The sequence below is a fragment of the Symsagittifera roscoffensis genome, chromosome 8 (genome assembly GCF_963678635.1).
Source record: "Symsagittifera roscoffensis chromosome 8, txSymRosc1.1, whole genome shotgun sequence".
Lineage (NCBI taxonomy): Eukaryota > Metazoa > Xenacoelomorpha > Acoela > Convolutidae > Symsagittifera > Symsagittifera roscoffensis.
Genome location: NC_087069.1, coordinates 14,821,800 through 14,837,534, shown reverse-complemented (window position 1 = coordinate 14,837,534; position 15,735 = coordinate 14,821,800). Strand labels below are relative to the sequence as shown.

Genomic DNA, 15,735 nt, shown 5'->3' with positions numbered 1-15,735 from the left:
TTTATAAAAGATAGGGATTCTTTTATAGCATTTTTTATCTTCAAAAACATATAGTGGTTATACTTTTTTTGGTACAAGTATAAAACCATAAAATGTTTCCCTCGTAGTCTAAAAAATTTGATTTATTTCCTGATAGTAAATATCCTGCGTAGGGTATTTTTAATACTGCTAGTGCAAGTGATTGTAGGATTTGTGTTCGTTCTAATTCGCATAGTTGGTGAAGTGTTTCTAATTCAGAGAGTGACATTTCCTGAAAAATTCGGCTAATTGCGGTCTAATTTCATATCTAAGTGGATATCGTAGTGGATATTACCAAAATAAGAATTATTCACTAGTGATAGTTCTTGTAAACGTGTGCTTCTAGTGTCATGTGGCTTTAGATGTCCACCAGGTTGACCATTAATTTTTTGAAAGTTAACTGGTATATATGATGTTCCTTCGTTTAGAGGATGACCTGTGGCATAAGGGTCAATTTTTATTTTTCCAGTGGTCATGTCGAAACCTTTTTCGTATTCAACTAATATTTCAGAATATTGTGTTTTTTGAAGTGGATTTCTGTATTTGTGAAATTTTATCATTCGTGATATTTTTCGTGAAATTTTATCATTCGAGCGTGTATTTTTGCTACTTGAAATGTTGTACATGTATCTTCGGGAAACCAAACAATTGTTGCTTGTGTTCGTGTTGTAGGGTCACAATAACCTTGATCGTTTTTACAAGGTAGTCTAATTCCTTGATAGATCATTGTGTTGTCAGATAAATCTCGTGTGAGTTGTATTTTTTCGAGTGGTATTTTCCAATCGAAAAACATTATTTCTTGATATCCTTTATTTTTTGTGTCTGCTTTGCAGTTTGATGGATTATTTATACCAATGTGTGGTATCCAGTGTTTATCGTGTATAACATAAGTTAATCTTCCGTGTGCGCCGTTGTATGGGTATTTTTCATCTAGTTTAATGTGTCCCTGATATCTTTCAAGTTCTGCTTGATGTACAGAATCGGCAAAGACTTGAAAATATACTATTTTTCTGTCAGTTTTTTTTTATTTATTGTGATGTTTATTCTGAGTAGCTCGTTTTTAAAATCAGCGGGATTGAGATGTAGAAGTCGTTCTATATCACTTTGGTAGAATGATTCATGGTCAAGTCGGTTTTTATTTCCGTTTGAAACTTGTGAACAATGTACTTTCTTTTCGGAAAATGTTGCTGTAAATTTATATCCTATGACTGTTGTTGCTCGGGCTTTTGAATAGAGTGTTGCTATTACATTTGTAGTTTCTATAGCTTGTGGTTCTGTTACGCATTGTGATACTTGATTTATTGCATATTTGTGTAGTGTTTTTTGTTCATTTTCTTCACAACCGTAATGTGTTACTAATAAGTCTAGGGGTCCTGTGCGGGGAGAAGGATTTATGTTCTGATCGGAGATTATTAGAAAAAGGAAAATATACATGTGTATGATAATCCTGAGTACGGGTTATAAAATATTATGTAGCCAATTGTCTTTTTGGTGTATCTGTCGTATTTATATATTACTTCAGTTGTTATAAATGGTGGTGGTAGCGATTGAGCTGTTATATTTGGTGGGTTTAATGGGTAAGGATGTTGAGCAATGTTGTTTAGTTTAACCGTGATTTCAAATTTTAATTGTAGACTATTTTGTTGGAGTATTTGGATGTTATGGTCACGAATGTCTTCGTGGATATCTTGTCTATTTTGTAATCTATTAAGTGCCCAGTTGTGGAGTCGGTTACTTTCTGGGTGGTGTCCAAATAATGGTGGGGCTGCTGTGAATGTATTCCAGTCTAATCTTAAAGGGATATTTGTTGATGATTGTTCTCGATATCTAGCGTCGAGGTTATTTGGGAAATTTAAAGGAAAAGGCGTCGGTAAAATCTGGCTTATTGATGGTGTTGATGGTAGTGATAATGTTTCTGGTAGTGATGATGATGTTGTTGTATCTGTAGAAATATCTATTGGGTCATTTATTAAATTTGGTTCACCTTGTGTGAATGATTGTGTTGTCCAATATGGTAGTCGTGATGTTTGGTTTGGGGGGTTAAAGGGATTTTCACGTATTTGTTCAGATGTTGGTGTTGAACCTAAGTAATCTGAGGGTAGACTTGAGGTGCTACGTTGTGAAAGAAGTATAGGGGTTTCCGGTAATATGCTAATTGGGTTTTCCGGAGTACTTGGTGATGGGGATTGGGGTATATCAAAATGAACTCGGGGGGTTTGAAAATTTCTATTTCGTCGTGGATGTATATTTGTCTATTGATTTCAACTGTTTTTTGGTTTTGACTAATATTTCGTATTCTACTTAATTCATGTGGTAGTGTTGGGTACAAGTTATATGTTGGTTCACTTAGAGGTGCCTGTCGCTGAACTGGTTCTAGTGGTTCAGATAAGCGAGCGTGTCGTTCTTCAAAAGTATATGGGTTATCTTGGAAAGAAATTCGTGTAGATGTTTGGGGGTTTTGGGTAGTTGTAGGTGATGTCGGGTTTTCTTGGGATGTTGTCGGTGAAGACTGACTGTGTGATTGTTGGTTAGCAATTTTTGAGGGTTTTTTATTTGATTTCTTTTTAATGAAAAAATTTATGTTTATTGTAGTTTTCTTCTAGAAAAAGAATTAAAAAGATTGTTGCTAAGGCAAATGTTATGACTGCCTTCTTTACACATTTGCATATTGTCAATATGAGGGATGATAAAAATGTTATAAAAATTACAAATAGTAAAAAAATATCTGTTCTACTAAAAATGGTTCGTATCATTTAAATAAATTTTGGGTTTTCGTACCTGTGAATATGGTCAATGGCTTGTGAAAGTTGCAGATATATTTCAAATAGGGAATAGAAAATTTAAAAAAACATTGCAAAAAATGATTAAGATTATTACAAAAGCTTCAAAGGTATCAAAAAGAAATATGAATAAAAGTTTAAATATTGTTAAAAAGTTTATGAAAATATTGAAAATTATGTTGACGGATCGAGAGAAGAGCATTTAAGAAATGGCTTCTTGATCGAATATTTTTTGTTGTTTGGGGCAATTTTCAAGTGTTGTCGAATTATTTATTGGTTTTTTGACAAGTGGGTTGAGTTTTGTGAAAAGTTGTTGGGGGCGAATTTAATGGTGTTCGGGAGGTCTTCTTATACTTTATTTTTATGTGTCAGGTGATCTGGGGTATTTTTGAGATTTTTGTACTTTAGGCTAAATTAATATGGTCGTACTTTTACTTTAGGCTAATTTAACATTTTGGTTTAGGGGGTTTTTGAGGTCTGAGTTGGGAAAATATTGTTGATCTTTGCGTTATTAGATAAGGGAGGGTTATGATATTATGGTGGTATTTATTTTAGTTGTCAAGTTTGAGTGGTTTGCTTATTTTTGACCTGGAGGTTGTAAAGTCATAGTTATAGATATGCCTGGAGGTTAATATTTTCGTCTAATTGGTTTGTGTTAGAGTTATAGAAGGTGACGGATTGAAAGAATCCTATTGGCTAATTTTGAACAAGAATCGCTGCGTGTTTGTCAGCATGTTATTTTGAAAAATGAAAGTTCAAAAAGTTTCAGAGGTGCAAAGATTATTTTTAAAATTAAAGCTGTTTTTGAAATTCAACTTTCTTTAATATTTTAGATTATGGAATGAATGTTTTGTAGTTTTTGCGTGGTTGATTTCTAAGTCATGATGACTCTCTATGTTCTGATTTCTCGACTTGTTCTTGGGGTATAATTTTTTCTGTCATTATTCTATTATTTCTTTCTTTTTGAGGTATATTTTGATCTAGCTTTTTTGTATTGTTTTTGCTTGTAGTTGTTTTTTTATATTGTTTTTCAAGGTGAATGTCATTTTGTTCATTTATTTCATTTTCCGTATGTAGGTGATTTTGAATAACTTTTAAACTTGTGAAAGAATATAATTGAGTTAGTTCACGTAGTGCGTATTCTTTTGGGTAATAAGGTAAGAGATTGTTTCTATGTTGAACAATTTCTTTTTGGTCTGAATCGGTGATTTTATATGTTACGTCAGTGGGTTTGGCAGTTATTTGGTATGGTCCTTTACGAAGGGGTTGTAATTTTTTAGAAAATCCTTTTTGTGTTTTAAAATTTGGTATTAAGACAAATGTTCCAATTTTTAATTCGGAGGCTGGTGTAAAGCGTGAATTTATTTGTTCGTTAATGTTTTTTTTGTCTTTGTAACAATTTTTTTGTTACTTTTTGGTAAATTTCGTTGTGTTTTTTATGTCTATTTAAAATCCATTCGGTGTGTGTACCGGAGGCTAATTTAAGGATTTGTGGGTGATGAAAATGATCTTCATCATGTGTGTGTAAAGGTAGGTTATAACAAATTGAGTCTTTATTCGGTTGACAATGACCTTGTGCATTTTTATGAGAGTTTGCTGTAAACACAATTTAATGTTTTGTGTATGGGAAATATTAAAAGCTATGAGAATCACACTCAAAGGGAGACAGGGAACTGTAGATTCATTTAATTGGTATTCTAGGAGGTCTATGTTTTCATTAATTGTTGTATTATTAAATTTTCGAAAATATCGAAGGAGTGTTTTATTTCCCAGAATAGTTGTATCTGCCTTTACGGGTTTAGTTTTATATTTGTGCCATGATTTTAGTTGTCTAATTACTGGGTCAAGATTTTGATATTGTGTCAAAGTATTAATTGTAATTTTATCTGTTGGGGGGAGAAAAATGTTTTCGATTTCTAATTTAGATAAAGGAATTGTATCAAGTGGGTCATGGAGATCAAAAACTTGATTTATTGTGTATTTTGAATCATTTGTTTGTGGTCCTGATAAATTTATTTTATCAGTTAGATCTTCCTTTTCAATTAACGGAAAAAGATCTTTTTTATGCGGGTGTTGTTTTACTCTTTTTTGTTGGGTGTTATTTTTTATCCATTGTGAATATGGAATTGGTTTAAAAGTTGATGTTCCAAGTAGATCAACTTCGTAGTGGTTATCTTGGCAGTCTAAATAAAGTGGGAAGTGTTGTAGATTATTTATCTGTGATTGTTCAACGTCAGTTTTTACTGCATATTTGCATTCTAGTCGGGGTGATGTTTCGTTTTCTGCAAGGTAAAATTTTATATTTTTGGGTATTTCAACTGTAGTTTTACGTGTAAGTAATTCAGGTGGTGTATTTCGGCTTAATGTATCTGGTAATGCGAGATTTTTTCCTGCTGTCCAAACTATGTGTAAGTTTGGGAATTTCATGAGAATTAATTGAAATCTATAAACTCGGTGATTTGGATTGATTTTTGTGTAAAGAGAAAAATGATTGGTTTGTGATCTGTGAATAGAACTGTTGGATGTTTTGATCCAAGTATCAGAAATTCATATTCTGTTAGTGTATATATTATGGCTGTACATTCTCTCATTAGAGTGGAGAGTCGTAGCTCTGCTTGAGTGAATAATCGAGAATTTGCTGATATAAGATTCATTTTGTTTGTACCATTGTGTGATTGTAATAATGCTGCGCCGATGCCAAAATTCGAAGCATCGCACATTGCATAGAATGGTTGATTTGGATCTGGAATTGTGTTTGAAAGTTGTTCAGTTAAAAGTTTTTTAATTTCTTCAAATCGTGTTTGATGTTCAGTATTCCATTCAAAATTATTTTGTTGTCTGAGGATATTATAGAATGGTCTTAAATATAATTGCATTTTATAAACGTATTTGCTTAAGAAATTTAACATTCCAAGGAATTCTTAGATTTTCTTTTTGTTTGTTGGTGGTTGAAGTTTTTGAATAGCATCAATGATTGTCTTTCTTTTTATATTATGTCCTTATAATTTAACTCGTGTTAAAAAGAAGTGTGATTTATCGGGGGCGGCCTTCAGATCTTCGTTCTGAAGTATCTTATGATAGTGTTATAACACTGTAAACATTTCTTCTTTTGTCTGTGATTGCATAAAAACATCGTCTAAATAGGTGATTGCGTTTTTCTTAAGTATTAGTGGTTTAAAAATTTTGCTCATAAAATCTGAAAATGCTGCTGGTCCTATGGATATTCCATAGAATAGGCGGTTGAATTCATATCGTTGATTTCCAATAACCAATTGAGTTAAACGTCGTGATTGTTCATCGAGTGGCATTTGATTGTATGCACTATTCATATCTGCGGTTGTAAAGTATTTTCCGTTTATTTTTGTTAAAATTACTTGTATTGGTTCAATAGGCCAATTGCATTTTGATTCGTCTATTAGTGAATTGAGATATCTAGCGTCTAAAACTATTTTTAATGATTCTTCTTTTGCTAGGATTATAACAGGGTTAATAAATGTGTTACCTTTTGGTTGTTCTTCTTTGTTTACTGGTGAGATAATTTTATATTGTTCTAAAATATCTAGTAATCTACTTACCTTATCGTGTAAATGAATTGGTACTTTACTTGCTCTTTGTTTTTTGAAAACTGCGTCAGGTTTTAAAGGGAGATGTAGTAATGAACTGATTTTTCCAATATCAAATTTTGATGTTGCATAGACTGATGAATATTTTATTAGCTGTTTAGCTAACTTATCAAATTCTTCTTGTGTTATTTGTGAATGATGGAAATTAAACATTGTTAAAAACTTCTGTTGATCTTCCGTATAGTTGGTTATGTTGAATGTAGGTTTGAAATATGGGGTTTTTGTGAAATAATCTGTATTTCTTTTATAATTACTTATTATATTATTTATGGATAGTTCTTCGTTAAGAATTGTGGATTGACAAATATCTAATAATTGGAGTATATTATTTACGCGGTATGCTTTTTCCTGTATGGGTGATATTGTAGCGTTTGTTTCGCAATATCCTAAAAGTCCTAAGGGTAATGTTACTTGGTACGGTGTATTGTTATATACATGTAACAAAATGATGTCTGAATTCGTATTTTTCAAATATTTTATAGATAAAATCGTGATTTTGAAAAACTTATGGATAGGTTTGAATTCAAAGTCTGACATAAAGAGTTGTTGTTTATTTTGATTTTTATCATATTGGTGAACTTGTTTTAATGAAAAGTTATATGTATTTCCTGATAGTGGTTTCAGGTGTTTCCGTTGTTGGTTATAAATTGGATAAAATTTTGAAAAGAATGGTGGTTGTTTATTTAATCTTTGAAAAAATGTTAGAGCTGTATTTTTTGTTTTTGTATACTTATCTTTGATTAGTATTTTACTATTCAAGATGTTGATTGTTGGTATATTTTTCGAGATAATTGGTATGCCAATGATATTGTGTTTAATATCTGTGATATGAAATACTTGTTTAAATGGCTTGTTTAGAATTTTTTTTGCTCCATTGTTCTTGCGGGGAGAAGGAATAATTGAACTTTTCCATAATTTACTAATGTTGATCCTTGTGCTGTTGCTAGCTTACTGGAGGTTGCAAGAGGCGTTAATTTTAGGTGTAATGTTTTGATTTCATTCCATGTGGGAGTGTTAATTATGTTTGATTCTGCTCCTGAATCAATTAAAAAATCAATTTCAAGATCTGGTGGTTGAAATTCTTTGTTTCTTGGACTTTCTAAAAGAAACGGTATTGTCCAAATTTTTTCTTTGGGTTGTTCTTTTTGTACATTTTGGTAAATGTGATTTGTATTTAAGCATTTTGTTTTGTCATTTTCATTGGGTTTATTTACGGTGTTGATTTTGTTTACTTCTTGTGCAGTTTGTGTAGTATTGATGGGTTCAATATAATAATTGTGAAGAAGTTCCAATTGATTTTCATATATATGTGATGTAAAAGGTTGTTCATATATAATAGGTTCGTAGTCGTTTTCGACTGTTATCATATTTATGGAGATAGTGTTTTCCGTATCACTTTCTGTGTCTGATGATCCACAGTTTATTTGATTTAGTTGTAGTTCGTTATTTCCTGTGTCATCAATACCTGGGGGGTCTGATGTTGTTTCTTCATTTGATTGTACTTGATTAATAGGTCTTTGATGTTTGGGTGTACTACTTCTGTAGCGATTTTTAGAATTATTATAATGGTTTTTTTTTCTATGTGGTGATTGAGAATAACTTCTATATCGATTATTATAACTTGAATGTCGATTTTGTGAATTATTTCGTGATCTGTTTTGATAATTGTCGTTTGATTTGTGATAGTTTGATCTGTTATATGAGTTATTTCTTGAGTGATTGTTCGGGTAATTTTGATTTCGATTGTTCGAATAACTTCTGTTTCGATTATTTGAATAGTTTCTATTTCTGTTATATGATGAGTTTCGTGATTGATTATTGGAATAATTTTTATTTCTTGGGTTTGATTGGGAATTGGATCTAGAAACAAATTGTGTTGTATTTGAATTTGATCTCGAGTAGTTATTTCGATTATTTGGTCGATTATAATGATTTTGTGAAGAATTCTGTGTATTTCTTCGTTCTGGTGATCTTCCTCTATAACTTAAGTTATATGGTGATTGATTCCTTGTGTAATTAGTATTGTTCGGAAGTGGTTTTCCTGAACTGTTGTTGCTGTATACATTTTTGTTTGGTAGATTTTGATCTTTCTTCATATATTGATAGAATTATTTATTTGGTTCTTTATACTTTTGAGGTTTGTTCTGGTTATCTTGTTGTTTTTGTCTACATTCAGAAATACTATGTCCGTATCGTCGGCAATAATTACACTATTTTTTGAAAGATGGTTTGCCTTTAAAATTTGGGTGTTTTTCATGAATATTTAGTATTTCAGTGATTTTTCCAACTAGGTCTGTATCTGATTCTTGTATGTTATTGATATGTGTAGTGTTTGTTTCGATTCGATTAACATTCTGTAGTTTTAGATTTTCTGTTTCTTCAAGTTTCATTGTGATTTCCGCTTGCTCTAGTTTGTCTACTAGTTTTCGAAAATCTAAATCGGGCTCTCGAATTGAGGAAGGATGAGATGCTCTCTTTTTTATTGCTATTTTCCTTAATTGAGGTGTTAAGGTCATCATCAAAATTTGAAAGTTGGCATTTGTGAAAAATTTGAAAGTTGATTTTTTGTTATTTCGTGTTGTTGAAGGTAATATGGGAGTGGTATTTCATTTTGCATTTGAGTTGGTTGATACGAGTGTAGGATCATTGGGTTTTGTGGTTGAATTGGTTGAAAAGATTGTGTATTAGTTGGATTTTGCATTTGTATTGGTTGTTGATTTCGTGTATCTGTTGGATTTGGAGAAAAAAATCTATTATATGTATAAAGATTTTGATCTTTCTTCATATATTGATAGAATTATTTATTTGGTTCTTTATACTTTTGAGGTTTGTTCTGGTTATCTTGTTGTTTTTGTCTACATTCAGAAATACTATGTCCGTATCGTCGGCAATAATTACACTATTTTTTGAAAGATGGTTTGCCTTTAAAATTTGGGTGTTTTTCATGAATATTTAGTATTTCAGTGATTTTTCCAACTAGGTCTGTATCTGATTCTTGTATGTTATTGATATGTGTAGTGTTTGTTTCGATTCGATTAACATTCTGTAGTTTTAGATTTTCTGTTTCTTCAAGTTTCATTGTGATTTCCGCTTGCTCTAGTTTGTCTACTAGTTTTCGAAAATCTAAATCGGGCTCTCGAATTGAGGAAGGATGAGATGCTCTCTTTTTTATTGCTATTTTCCTTAATTGAGGTGTTAAGGTCATCATCAAAATTTCTGTCATTTTTGTGTTTTTATAGTCATGTGTATTTAATGAATATGCTTTTCGAAAAGGGTGTTTCGATACGTACTGCTAATTGTTTGTTGGTTTCATTTGGTAATCTGTGAATTTCATTACATAAAACTCTTTGGTGTTGTTTATTTCTTTCGGAGTCAAACATTTTTGAAAATTCTTGTGTAAATCTTTTCCAATCTGATTTTATTTCTATAGGTAATACTGAAAACCATTTTTGGGCTGCGCCATCTAAGGTTGTTTGTATCAACGCTGTGCGTCGATGTATCCAATTTTGATGTAGTGGTGTATTAATTGGTTCAGGTCCTATATTTAAAATTAAATTTGCTGTTACTGCATTTAAATAATCTTCTACAGAATATTCAGGGTCTGTTCCTGTGAATACCATTAGTGGTTTATTTGATGTTATTGATGATCCACCCATAAGGTATGGATTCATTGTCAATTGTAGTGATTCTGCGGCATTTGGCATTTGTGAAAAATTTGAAAGTTGATTTTTTGTTATTTCGTGTTGTTGAAGGTAATATGGGAGTGGTATTTCATTTTGCATTTGAGTTGGTTGATACGAGTGTAGGATCATTGGGTTTTGTGGTTGAATTGGTTGAAAAGATTGTGTATTAGTTGGATTTTGCATTTGTATTGGTTGTTGATTTCGTGTATCTGTTGGATTTGGAGAAAAAAATCTATTATATGTATAAAGTTTTTGCGCTCCTTGTCCGCGATATTCTTGGGTATACGGTGCAAAAATATCTGGTTGTAAATAATCATCATCAGATGATAAGTAATCCGTATGATGAGGTGCTTGCTTTTTACTTTAATTTTGTTGAAAGAATGGGTAATTTTCACTACGATCCTGTGGAGGATGTGAATTAGTTCGAAAATTTACTGAGTTGGTTGTTGTCATTGGGTTATCCCAATAGTGAGAACATACATGATTATGATTAGTTTTTCGTGGGGGATAGTTTGTTTTTGACGAATGTGCGTAATTATAATTGTGTTCTGCAAAAGTGTTTCTTGTGAACGTTCTTCGTGTTTTTGACGGTACTGTCATAGGTCTATATGTTTGATAATCCATATGTGAATATTTTGGAGCAACCGAAGGTTTAACGGTTGATTGTAAGGTTACTTGTGCCAGTGAAGTGTTTGTGTTTTTTGGTGTTGTTAAATTTGGACGTATCGGTGAAATACTTTGTTGTGTAGTTGTTGTTGTTTGGACGATTTCTTCATTTATGAAGTGTGATGGTGTTTGGATATCTTGTTGTGTGAGATTCTTAGTTCCATTAGGGTTTTCATTGTGTATGACGGTCGAAATTAAACTGTTATTTCGCGTATCAGGTAAAAATGTATTGTAGTTTAATGGTGTTGCATCAATGGTTAGTGGTACTACTCTCACATAATCTCTTTGATAAGATATTGTACTTATTACTTGACTTGAGATTGATTGTGGGATGTTTATAAATGCATGATGAGACCATTCAGGGTCCCAAACGTAGTCTGACTGGTCTGTGATGGCAGTATCATCGTTTGGATTTTGAGGTCTGAAATTTTTTCTTGCTTGTGAAATTAAGTCTATATTATGTGTGAAATAAACTATTATAAACCATGCCAAAATTTTTTGTAAGTCATGTTTTGTGTGTTGTGAAACCTCGTCTTTAGTGAAATTTTCTCTGATTATATGTAGAAAAGTTGAAAATAATGTGATTTCATGTCGTACTTTTGTATGTTTGGATGTCTCAGTTGGTGAGATACTTTGAAATTCTGTTTTTTCTAATATTGAAATATAGCTATATATTATTGCAAAAACTTCGTTAGTAAATATGGAGTTTGCTCTTTGTGAGTTGTGATATTGTATGCTTTTAAAATATTCTAAGAATACTTTTGAAAATTCTAATTCAAGATGGTCTGTTTGAATTACATATTTGCGGTGATTCGGATTTGGTGTGCTGAATTCTATGGTGTAGATTCCGTATTGTTGTGTTAAATTACATATATCTTTCAGATAATAATCGATAATTTGTCTTTTGATTTTTACATCTGGGAATTCTGCTTTGCATGGGCTGATTCCGGGTTCAAAAAAATTTAGGAGTAAATTCTTGCAAAAGTCATGCTGCCCACTATTATCGGGTGCATCGATGAGGAAGGGGTATACCTCTTCTTCATCTGGACTATCGTCACTTTGAGTATGGCTGTGGCTCATTTTTTGTTTAATGATAGTTAATATATAACTATCGATGTGTCTAATTGGTTGATTCCAATTATACAAGTGTACTGGTTTGTGTTTATATTGCTTTTTTATTCTTCTTTTTCCTCTTTTTGATGAATTTGAAGTTGTTTCTGAGTCGGAAACATATAATTGATCGTGAATGGGACAATTTTTAATAATCGATTCTTTTAATTTATAGAGTTCATCTAAATTGCTGGCTTCTGATTCTGAAAATGCGTTTCTATTTTTTGAAAATTATTTTCGTGTGATTTGTCTTTGTTTGTTTATTATTTTTCTTTTTATTGTTTGTCGTTTTGTTCTAATATATCCAACTGTTTGTGTATGAGGTGTGATTACAAGATCGTATTTTTTGTTATCTATTTCACAGTTGTGTAAAACGATTGTTTGTTTATTTCCTAGATTTTTGAATGACATAAGGTTTAGGATGAAGGATGCAAAAAGTTGTTAGATGATGTCTACTTTCTTAAACTGTTAGTCCTTACGATTTTTTGTTTAGCTTAACCTGGGTCTAATTGTTCAGGGTTGGAGAGAAAAGTATATCGATTCCGAAAAATGATTTTTTACTTTCTCGTGGCTAGTATAAGCTAAGGTGTTAACTTACTTAATCTTACTTAGGGGTAGTGATTGTGTTCAAGGGTTGGAGAATAGTAAATCGATCCACAAGGTTCAGGTATAATTAGAACGCGAGTAGTTCGTTAGATACTATTTTAAACTTACTAAGTCTAAGATTTATCCTGGGTCTGGTAAGAGGAGGGTTCAAGTGAAGGATGAATAACCGAAGTTCTTCACTGTTTATCCTAATTTGAATGGTTAGTTTTGTTGAAAAATTTCTATTAGTCTTGGGTTTTTGGAAGGGTTGAATTGACGTTTGAGGTCGTTAGACACTGCTAAGTGGGTGGGGGAGAACAAAATTGTTCTTTTTGATCCAAGGATAGGCCTTGATGATCAGGTTTTTGAATTTATTGAAATAGGAAATTAATTAAGATCCAAGGATAAGCCTTGATGATCTGATTTTAAAATTAAATGAATTTAAGTTTAAAATGGTTTAAATTTATTTAAGAAAAAGATTTAGTTTTTTAATGGTATTAGTGAGCTTATGATTGCTGTTATGTTTAGGTGATGAAGCTGGGACAACAGATGATTTTATGATTACTAACAATTTATTGTCATGCTACTAATTTTTGTTTTGATTTTCAATAAATATTTTTCATATAAGACTGCAGAATTTAAGAAAACGATCTGAGACCTTTTTATCAATCGTTATTGTATATTAATAATTTTGTTTAGCGCCTGAAATGATTATGAAGATTGACTTCAAGATTTTATGTTTGCAAATGAAAATCTAAATATTCTAAATATCTTTTTATCAATCGTTATTGTATATTGATAATTTTGTTTAGCGCCTGAAATGATTATGAAGATTGACTTCAAGATTTTATGTTTGCAAATGAAAATCTAAATATTCTAAATATAAAATTTGTGTTGGCTTTTGCCGTACAATCATATAACTATATGGTAAGTTTCTACTTTGTCGTATGTCGTCTCTTGTTCGAGGTCTTCTTACGATTTCGGGTAGTTCTGTTATCGTTCGGAATATCGGCTCTGATCTATTGAGTCGTAGAGACATTTCGATTAAATTATCATCGTATAACATTATTTAAAATGTTTTGTCTAAATTCTAATCTATTTTTGGTTAAATCTAAGCTATTAAGGTCTTATTCGAGACTTATGGTCGCACCAGATGAGTTAGGACCGATGTGGTTATTTCATAGAGTAATTTCGGATAGGGTACACCGTCTGCTCGTCACGCTATCTTATTTTCGGCCGGATAGATTCGTGCAACTTCTTAGTCTAATACCGATCCTAATCTTACTCGTATACTTTCTAGTCTCAGGGTGTTTAACTAGTCTCTGCTAGGCTCAATAGATCTAGGGTATACTGGTTTGTTGCGGCTGCTGAAGTTCTCTTGGAGAGACAACTAATTTCTAAGTTAAATTCAAATCTCTCTGGTGCTGAAGTTACAAGTAATTTCAGCACTTACAAATAAGTGGGTTGTTAGTTAGATGGATCATGATTGGTTAATATTAAATACTTTACAGTGGTAAAATATCTAATTTATCCAATCATAAAATATAGTTTAGATCAGGTTCCAAATCAGTGACAGCGTAAAAAAACTTTAACGCAAGAAACGAACCAACCAAATTTCGAATACATCTCAGATCTTGTTCAGAATTCATCTCAGTGTAGCGTATAAATCTAACAACGGGTGTAATTGAAAACAAAAAGGCAAGTTTCTGAAGTATTAATGATTTTTCGCCATGAACAAAGACGGCTCTGAGTTAATTAATTCAGGACTATTTTGGAGCTCTGCACTCCAGATATTTTAATGGAAAAGTACTGGAGAAGCTCTGGATAGTTCTGCAAAGTCAATTCGGATGTGCTGTTCGAACAATAGCAAAATTCTGTGATAGCTGCTGTTAAGTTTCATATTTAACCGTAAAAACTTAGCTACAACTTTTTGATAGATTGACTATGAGTCAATTAGTAGAATCTACAGAAAAGTTTTTAAAATAATGAGGAGATGCCTATGATGCTTGTTGAACAAAACTACCGAAGACAACATGTGTTATATTGTTTTCTTTATATATACAAATACAGTTTTTTTTTGAAAATTCGACAAAAAAGCATAAAAGGCTTAAACTAGTTTCGTATCGGCGTCGAGAACCCTTAACTTTAGAAATTGTCGTCGGTTTCAGACAATGAGATGGCTCAAAATATTCTCCCTTGAGGGTTCCGAAAAATGCTTATGAAAGTTCTTGATTTTAATTTTTATGCAGCTTGAGTAATTCAGAATAGGTTGCTGGTTAGTTAACTATCAAAACTAAACGATGGGCTGGAAAGTGGAAAGTCTGGACATTTTGAACTTACTTGGGCTTTGTGGAGACACCGTTGCAACCATCCGGACGATGAGCAGCTGCATATTTCTTCTCATAATTCTCTGGGTGTAATTAAGATTTTTATTCTTTCATCGAATGCAAATATCAATTTTGATACAATTCTGGTTGAAAAATGAAAACAAAAATTTGATCTGGGTTTTCAAATTTTGTATACAATCTTTGATGGAAAGAAGTGAAAGAAAAAAAGTAATAGCTTGAAAAGTTTCTACAGAAAATGTAGTGCTGTCACTTTTTTCTATTCAATTATTGAACCTCGTTTGTTCTCAAAAGAGGACGGTGGGATAATAATCGAGTGTCATAACCAGACATTTCCTTATAACCAGAGAGATAAAAACTAATTCTAAAATGATCAATGATAAAACACCACAAACATATGGGTGATTTGGTGGCCAAATGAAAATTTAATCGGAAATCAGGCAAAGTATAATTAGTCTACAAATTAGAAAAACATGTCGAACTATAAAGACACTGGAAAATAATTTTAGGCTGCCACAAACAAGACTAACTTTTTGTAGTCGAAAAGCATTTGCTGGTGCTAAGAAAAGAGTGACAATAATTGTTGGTGCGAGTTTTCAGAAAAATCAAAGACTAGCAAATTTTCGGTAAAATGAAAACAAATTTATATTTTGACAGTCCGCCCAGGCTGATATCAAAATGGCGTTGAAACTTTGTCCTGAATTATTTAGTGCTTTAACTTTTAGCCTTAATTTGATTTGCTATTTGATTTAGGCATATCAATGTATAGATAAGTCGATTTATTGTAGGTTCTTCACGCTAAAGTTTTATAATTTCCTTCATTTTTTAAATGGATTTCTTGAAAAGTAAGTTTTGAAAAAACACACAAAAAATTTTAAAAATTACTAATTTCAGGTGACGCCAGCCTGATTTCTAAGTTATAATA

At 31.8% G+C, this 15,735-nt stretch overlaps 1 protein-coding gene across 1 annotated transcript in view; it reads right to left on the bottom strand.

Moving 5' to 3' along the window:
- The window catches only part of LOC134853248 (transient receptor potential cation channel subfamily M member 2-like), a 78,830-nt gene extending 63,346 nt beyond the window's left edge, over positions 1–15,484 (bottom strand). The window contains exon 1 of the mRNA XM_063869220.1: positions 14,806–15,484. The gene's annotated coding sequence lies outside the window, so the exon portion shown is untranslated. The remainder of the gene's footprint in view (positions 1–14,805) is intronic.
- Positions 15,485–15,735: the final 251 nt, after the last annotated feature.